The sequence below is a fragment of the Thermobia domestica genome, chromosome 7, assembly GCF_964235325.1.
Source record: "Thermobia domestica chromosome 7, izTheDome1.hap1.1, whole genome shotgun sequence".
NCBI classification, from domain to species: Eukaryota; Metazoa; Arthropoda; class Insecta; order Zygentoma; family Lepismatidae; genus Thermobia; species Thermobia domestica.
The window spans coordinates 53,991,115-54,000,814 of record NC_137460.1 but is presented as its reverse complement, the minus strand read 5'-3'; positions in this window follow the sequence as shown (position 1 = coordinate 54,000,814).

Here is a 9,700-nt window from a genome sequence, read left to right as displayed (position 1 = left end):
AGAAGCAGGTTTTGGAGAGAAAACAGTATCGGATATGAAGAAAACCGAAACCGGATTCGGTGAAAAACCGAACCGGTTTTAGAGAAAACCGAAACCTGTTTAAGCGAAAACTGGGTTTTTGAAAATTTTCAAAAACCGGTTTGTTTTCCTAAAAAAACGGAAACCGAAAACGCGAACGGCTTCTCATGCTTGAATACGAGATATTCTATTTTTAATAAAAATAAATTTAAAAATTATAATATTTCTACTTAATCCAAACAGGATTTGAACGACTGTAAGTCTTTTAACCATGAGGCTATGCGGGAATTCATATGGCCAACTTACAAAATATCCTCGGTTCATACAGCACAAAGAGAATCAGCCGTTACTTAGTTGTACTTCAACATATGCTGAACTCCCTCGTGGCTATATGGTTAGCGTATACGCTTTCTGCGTGGGAGAGACAGGTTCAGTTCCTGATGGAAGTTCATGTGCTTCAGAACCCACGTTAAACTATAGATTCACGTCTCATATAGCCTCACCCTCCAAGTCAACCAACCAATCAATTAACATATACCTACATTCGCATTGGTTATTTTGATATTTCGAACTTTGTAAGATCATTTCTGGAATATTCTGCCAATATTTATGCTCTAGGTAATTTACGTTTTGTCTCATGTCAATCTAAGTAAGTTCCTGGGAACAACACTTCATCCGGAAGACAGGAAACCAAAGCATGGATGGGTGATGTGATCGGTATCCATCTCAACACAAAAACTTCCGCATTTTTTGGTCCATTAAAGAAAACGGCAAATTGTGGGAAAACCACAGACATTCTTTGCATCACCTACGAGAAGAAGAAGAGCGAGCAGAGGTATGGCATATTTAAGGAGGGAATATGACGAATACAAGGAGATATGTGCGGGCGGAAACAAACAGCAAGGTGTTTGCACTGCAAAGGGAGAGAGGGTGTTAAAGGACGACCAAGAAACGGTTGGTTGGCCTTGCGCTCTGTTCAGTGTTCAATGGAGCGAAGAGACCCCCAAAAAAAGACACCCAGCTGTTGGTCAAAGACCAACGCCCTCTTCCTCTTTTTTTTTTTTTTTTTTTATAGCAAATAAAAACATTAAGAGAAGCTTAAACGTAGAGTTTCAACATTAAAATAAGAAACATTAGACATTTCACTAAACACCATACTGTGAACTTGTAATGAGTTTTTAAAGATGGCAAAAATGATCAAGTTTAATGACAAAATAATTGGACTTCTATTATACATTCTTTTCAGTTCTAAAGAGACATGCAGAGAGAGAGTGAAGTGATAATCAAAGACAGGATTCAGAGATTGACTGATCCGTATAATGAGTAGCATTTTCTCGTTGGGTTAAGTTACCGAAAGTGATTTGTGTGTACAATCTTGTTCCAAAGAGACTTAGCCTCCACCACCTTGCGTTAGAATATCATATTCTCGCAACTATAAGGAGGAAATTCTAATACTTTTGGCTGTAAATAAATATCTCAATTGGCCAAAAAGAACCCACTTTTATTTCATATAATTCCAAAAATTCCAAATATATATATATACAGGTGTAGGGCTTTTCAAACCAACTTGCGTGGCCAGATTTTTACAAACGAGACCGTACGTACTTTCAAATGCCCTCGTAAAAGCATGACTAATGGGAAGTTTGTCATTATATTAACAAGGCATATGAAATTTCTGTAGTTTTTAATGTATGTCGCATTCTTTTGAGTTTACTTAAAAGTAGAGATGATACCAAGACAAAGATGAACATCTGTAAAGGCCTATGTTGCAATGATCTGAAGAGATTTTGAGGGAGATAGCTGAAATTCATCCCAAATGTAGAATAGACTATGTAGATTCTATATTCCAAAAGCAAATTGTTCTAAAATGGATGGAACATAGTCAAAAACCACGAAACAGTAACATTAACGTTAATGGATAATCAATGCAAAATGAACAATTCCTCTTACTTATCTCAAAAACCAAGACAGGGAAATGGCTGAAATTCAGCTTAAATATAGAACAGACAATGTAGATTCTACATTCAAGAAATACATTGTCCTAAAATGGATGGAATATAGTAAAAAATCAGAACATTAAAGGTAATGGAAAATCAATGAAAGAAATTAAGTTTTCCACATCTCAAAAACTACAGTAAGGAGATAGCTAATTGAAAGTTTATCGCAAAGACATAATGAAGAGCTTAAAAACGAAGTATAGCACGTAAGGTAAATATGAATAGAACATTGTCAAGAGTCAAGTTGTTTGAGTAAATTCAATAATAATGATAAAATCTTCGAATTAGCCAGGGTGCCCCACGAGGACGTTACGTGTTTGAAATTTCTCACATCTGGATTTGGAATCTCCAAACTCGATTTAGCACGCAACGTGACTTTTAACCTGATCCCGTGACACAATCTGGTCCTTACGGCAAACCGTATAGGCCCTTTGAGAGTAAACCGAGATGAGACCAAGCTCAATCTGGAACTTAAAAATTGAAATCGTTTTTATTTAAAATTCCTTTCATTTCTCAATTATGCTGTTCATAAGATAGCGGAAGTTTGTCTGAAGTTGACAACAGACATGGACATAGGTCCCCAAATTCTTGAGTTCGGTGCTCAGAACTTACGCTCACTCGATCCCAACTTCACAAAGTAAGTGTTAAATTGGATGAGTATGAGTTCCAAATCATGATGTGCACGTGAGTGTGATGTCAGACAGGTAGCAAGAGCATGGAGTTGCATGAAAGTGATGTATGTATCAGGTAGAGTGAGTGTAATACTCTATTTATGTGAGCATGATGCGTAAGTGATGTGAGTGTGAGGTAGAGTGAGTGTAATGTCGGGTTGACGACTTGAGATTGAATGAGGTTAGGTCAAAGTGGGCATCTATGGTCATGAGTGTGCACAGGGTTGGATGAATAAGGTGAGGACAAATATCATCCCTAATTACTCACATCAGAATATCCGAAATCTTTTAATTAACACATAATTCTAAATGTACATATTATACTCCTTTCATACAAATTATCCTAAGATATTTACTGGACATCAAATCTCAAATTAAATTTTGTAAAAACAAAAAGGCGTAACTTCTTAACAGAATAGAATATTTTGACGAGTTATATTTACCAAAACTCCTCTGTATATTTACACTATCCCTATGTTCGCCCGTCCGTCAGGAAGACAAAAAATTCTCTAGAATTACGCGATGAATCACATTCAATTTTGGCCAGGATGTACAACGTCAAAAGTATTGAATCGGTTCGTCGATGGATGTAATATTCAAACCGTAAGTGGTACAAATAAACCATTTCCGGTTTATAGGTTAATAACTGTTGAGCAAAAAATAGAAAGAGATAGCAAGAAGCGGTTTCTTGCAATCGATTAAGCGCCCCAACAATACATTTCGTCTTCTTCCTTAACGCTCTACTAAACCAGAAGTGGTAGGAATTTATTACAACTTCCGGTTTCAGTATTGATTTACATAGAGCAAGTGATAAGAGATAACGAGAAACGGTTTATTGAAATCGATTTAACGTCCTGAGAAGATACATTCTTCTCTCTTTACCCTCTATTCAAACCGGAAGTGGCATGAATCAACCATTTCCGGTTTTAACGTTGATCGCTTTAGAGTAAAAATGATAGTAGATAGTGAGAAGTGGTTTTCTGCAATCAATTAAGCGTCTGAACCATATATTTCATCTCCACTATAATCTTTTTACTTAAACCGCAAGTGGTAGAAATCTCCCACTACTTCTGGCTTCAGTATTAATTTAGAAAATTTCACGCCATACAAATCAAATTCCTTTCACGTGGTATACACGTGACATTATTATTTGTTTCTCGTAGCAGAGGAAACTGACTTTGAACCCATTCTCCAGAGAAAGACGTACAATATTTAGAAAAGTATTACAATACCATTAATATTTTACTCCAATCATTCCTATACCAATGGATTTTTCATTGAAAAATGAGAGCAAGATTTTCCGATTGAAACTAAGCAGGAGCAGGAATTTCAGATTTGGAGAGGACCAGGACATGAAAAGAGGAAAAGTATCAAAATGTGCCAGAGAGAGAATAAGGTTGTGAACTTCATATCTGTCAAAAAGACCTATAATTTATATGAAGCACATGTAATTATCTTCATGCTAGAAGTTCAAAAATATCTTGTTATTAACGATACATGTGATAAAATGTCCGTGTTTTAGTGAACCTAGTAATAGATATTCTCTCTCTCTCTCTCTCTCTCTCTCTCTCTGTCTCTTTGTTCAAATTGTTCTTTGAGACGTAGCATTACCACTGTCTCCGAAGGTTTCCTTAAGAAAACGTTCCTCAACTGTCACAAAATTTTTCCTATACTTATCAAACTTTCACTACTTTGTTGACTGTTCAATTCTTATGACAGAATTTATATGAGTTTAATTTAGCTATATTAAAGGAAATGCCAACTGCATTTGTTTTGTTCATTTTCTTTCTGCTTCTATTATTTTACATTTTCCTTATTTTATTTTATTTATTTCCCTTTTTTTAAACATAAAATACCCACCAATACACCCAGACAACAGTGAGTGTAAATTATGCTACTTTAAACACACACACTATTGCTTTGTACTGGTTTATTTCTGAGGAACAATAAAAAAAAATTAAGCATTTATATTGATCAATCAATGAGCGCCAGAATTTCTCTGGTTTTTCAAGTTTTATCGAAAAAATCTCTTTTTTCCCTTTTGGCTAAATTTTCCTATGAAATATCCCTAGATTAGGGAAATTTCCCTCAAACTACGAACACTGAGCATTACTATCTGTTTCGAAATTAGGGGTCCTGTTAAGGAACCTAAAAGTAAAATTTCAGACACAACCAGTGGCGTATTTATGATTTTGTTTCGGGAGGGGCTTTGCTAACTTTCGGGGGGAGGGGCTTTGCCTGAAAATGTGAAAATTCTGCAAGATATTTCATATACTTGACTATAGTAAGATTTGGGGGGGGGCTTAAGTCCGGAAGCCCCCTTCCTAAATACGCCACTGGACACAACAATGTAAATCTTAACACATATGACGGTCTTACAAGGGCAGAGAGGGATATTATATATCGAAGTGGAAGATGGTTTATATATCAATCGAAAGCACTAATGACGCCTATTAGAAAACTGTAATAAAAAATTTCCGAATTTTGACCGGCCGCTATTTTGCACAGGGTAATTTTAGAGAGTCTAGACTTGTTCCGTCTTATTTCATTTCCCAACAGGTTTCCAACGGTATGCAACGTGATCCCCTTACCTTTTTAATGTTTGAGTTGGACCCCGCCTGGGACCCTTCGGGTGGCCCTAGAATAACATTTTTTGCTTTGATATGTTGTACTTTTAAAATGATCAAAGTGTTTTCCTGTTTTGGCATCTGTCTCATCGTTTGCGATTTCTAGGTGTGGAAACGGATTTTCTGGACACACTGTATATTCATATATCTCGCACAGTATATTCATTCGGAAAAATTTTATTGCAGTTTCGTAATAGGCGTCTTTAGTGCTTTCGATTGGTATATAAACCATCTTCCATTTCGATATATAATCTTCCTCTCTTCCCTTGTTAGACCAATAGCAGGGAAGTTAAAGGTTCTTATCCCCTATTTTCTCTAGTGACCCTAAATTTTAGATGCTATAGGTAATCTATAGCAAAATATTGCTTCTCGCTTTGCTTACATTTTCAAACTGGCTGTCAAACTTTCCTTCATTTCGTAGATCCTGAATTTCAAAGGTTTATAAATTGAATCTATGAAAAACAAAATATTTAAGAAAATTTTATTATTAATATTTGGTTTAATTTCAAATAGAAGTTCTTTACGTAAGAAAAATAAAATATAACGTGTTATTCCTTATTATTACTTCGCAATATTTTCGTGCTTTACTCTTTTCTCCCTTGACGGAAGTTAGGTCAGTAAAAAATAAAACGCTATCGGTACAAGTCGAGGGAAAAAGCTTACAAATGCTCTATTGTTGTATACATCTTTCTGAAGCTGTGTGAAGCTTTCTTCTTTAGCTTGTAACAGTAAAATTATTTTATTTATTCATTTTACAAATATAACTTCCTTCAAGAGACACGATTACATCCATGTCTTAAACAAAACTCTTATGTTTGGAACTCACACATATTTGTTGTAAATCAAAATTAAATTGTTTCTTTCTTTTCTTTTCTAATTGATCCTAGAACTAGGGAAACAGCTGATAACCTGAACTATCTAAAGTTCTGCTGCCGAAACTAAGAAGACACTGTACTGAAAACACACAGGGTGCAGAACTATTTCTCTTCTGTCTGGAATTTATGAACTCACTAGCATCAATTACCCGCTTCGTTGGGTTAAATTAAGAAAAAATAGTAGTATGTTCCGTTAGTCAGCTGTTTTTTACTATTACTAAAGCGCTCTTTGATATCGGTCATTTCCCATCATTTTTATATTTCTCCCCTTTCCTCCTCCCCCACGTTGCGTGGATGAATATGGATTTGAACGACATCGGAAGTGTAGTTGTTCATCACAGCGACCCCGAAAACTATCGATTCAGCACTAATATAGGACATTTTTGATCATTTTTATGTATCTCTCTCCCTCATGTTGCGGTGCACGGCATCAGAAGTGTCACTGTTCAACTCAGCGAACCCAAACTATGGATTCGACACTGATATTGGTCATTTTCGATTTTTTTTTTTTTTTTTTTTTTGTATATCTCCCTATCCACCAAGCTGCGGATTGAGTTTGGATTTAAAAGGGATAGAAAGTGTCAATGTTCATCTCAGCGACCCCGAAAACTATATATTCGACACTAATATCAGTCATTTTCGATCATTTTTATGTATCTCCCTCGCCCCTAAGTTGCACCATCAAAGTGATATGATAAAATCCATCCCAGGTTCGAACCTCATCCATGTTGAAAATTTGATATAGATCGGTCGGGTGATTCGTTATAACAAATCAAATTGTTATAAGTTTGAAACAAAATGGGGTTAGGTAATAGAACTCCTAACGTCAGTCCGAAAATTTTAGATATAGCCTAAGCATAATAATAACAATAATAAAATCTAGAGCGGAAACTAAACCTAAAACAAACATAAAATATGATACGTATTTCTTTCACATCTTCCCTCTAACCAGAAATGATGTCTAAATTTTTCTTTATTTTGAGACAGATAATATCACTATTTTTGTCAATTCTACATATTACATGCTATGCTTTATCAAAATATCACTCACGAATGTAAGCAGTGTGTGCTACTTACGTGATTTAAAAATAAACTTACATTAGGTCACCATGTTTTTGTTTCCTTGTATTGATAAGTCATTATACCATTTCTTTTAGTTTCTTTTTCTGGTTGACCAAACTTGCGTTCCAAAAGCATTTTGACACTGACTCCTTTATTAAAACTCGGTTTAAATAGTATTCAGCACTACTTTTTTTTTTTTTAAATAGGTTATTAAGTAAAGTTCTTGTAGTAATGACCTGGAAAGTAATAAATAAAAAAGAAAAAAGAAGTACTAGTACATATGAAATATAAAGACGCACAGTCATTAATCTATGGTACAGCATTGTCACCATTAGAGTAAATGGATTAGAAATATGACACCAACTACGGTACACAAAGTTTTTTAAAAAAATGCAAATGTCAACACAAGAGTATAATTTGGTGTGGAAGAAAATTACTAAATAATACCCTGAAATCACGAGTCTCAAAAAAAAAAAAAGTTATCCACTATTCGGTCATCATTATCGTAAGTAGGCTGATATATAGCAAACAGTGGCCGAACATTAATGTAATATAAAAACCAACCAGCTCAGCAAGAATTCTTGTAAGAGTTCCTATATATATATATATATATATATATATATATTTATTTAGTATATGTAACAAAGAGGAGATAGGGGGTCATTTATTTTTTCCTAATACGTCATTGTTATACTTTAAGCATGTTGAAGATCCTTTGAAATCTTTGAGTTTAACATCCCATGATTATGCGTGTTAGGCTAAAGGAGACGATGATTGAAGCAAGTGAATGATGATGGAAGAAATTAATGGAATGAGAAAGTGGAAGGAAACGAGAGTACCCTGAGAAAAACCACAAGCATGATGTTGTCCACCACAAACTAACTTGGCTAGGGATCCGAATCAGGGATCCCACATACCAGAGATAAGAACACTACCACTGAGCCAGCTTTCAGTGTGTTGTATAAGTAATTAAATGAATTAAAAGCCAGAATTATATATTGAATTTCTGAGTAAATCAATAACTCTTAATTAATATAACGCTAACGTAGTCAAATTCGGATCGACTGATCATCTATCAAGTGCTCGATTGCATAAGAAAGTAAATTGGCTTGATTACCTCTTCATGTTGATGATTCTTTTAGTGCGTTTTGTTCACGAGACGAGAAATAAAATTTTCTTGTCTCTTCTCGTATAATTTGTCTTATCTCGTCTGAATTCTCGAAGAATTCTTTTAGTTTCGTTTTGTAAATTTAGTTACAAAATTTATGATATGTTTTTTTTTTTCTTAATTTCATTTGGAAGTTATTAGAGTTCTGCGTCACAAGAAATCCACGGAGGGTGTGATATAACAACATTTAGACGATTTATTATTATTGGAGGGTACTATGTAATGACTTGTTTATCTTGAAACGTTGATAAATGCTCTTCATTATGTTCGAAGAATCATTTTATTAATTCATAGTTGTTATTCTATGACTCATGTTGTTGTTGTTGTTGATTTTAGTTTAGCGTCCCTTTCAGCAGCGAGGCTATATGAGACGTGGACCTACTGATTAACGTGGAATCCGAACCACATGAGCTCCCGCCGGTCTATGACTCATGTAATTCTCTGAGTCGAGATCTAAAACTTGAGTGAACTAGTGTCGGTCACGAGATTCAAGAAAATTCTCGTTTCGCAAGCAATACTTATTCCCTCATTCGTATATTTAGTTTAGCTGTACGCTTTACAATGCATCTTTTCAGGGATTAGATTTTAATGTTATTATTGGGGAGACCCTCGATCAAATGTTACCTTTACGTGAGAGGGTAGTTTAAATCATATAGCCTATCCCAATATTAAGTCTTAAAAATTAAATATTAAGTGAATGCTGCATATATATGAATCATACGGAGGGAAACTAACAAAAGTAAGCAACCAATACCAACTAAATTGTTCATATATCATAAGTATATGATATTGCTAAAATATTAGCCTACTATAAAGCTCTCTTATTCTCTTACGTAAATTTAAGACCAATAGCGTTAGTTTTAACTGAGCGATTTGGTGGGGAGCTCTATTTATGTACTAGGTGCGGAGCTCAGTCCCCTGGGTTTGCTCCTAGAATTTAATTGCTTTTATTCTTCTATCAACTCGTGAGCACTCGAGAAAAGTTATGCATGCAGAATTTTCTTTTCGTTTGTAAGTTTAAAAATAAAAATAAAAATAAAAAGTGTTTGAGAAGCCTATAAACAGAACTTCGTACCAGGATTCGCTCGAATTAAGTATACAAACAAATAAATAGTTTGTATAAAATTACTACGTGCAGCTATATTTTCACATTATGATCGATGCCTTTATATTATCTTTACGGAATATTTATATCATTGAGGAAAAATTAAGGATTACACTGGGTAGGACTAGCTAGCAAAGTTTATAGAAATACTTACACATTCTCTTATTGTGTGAATTA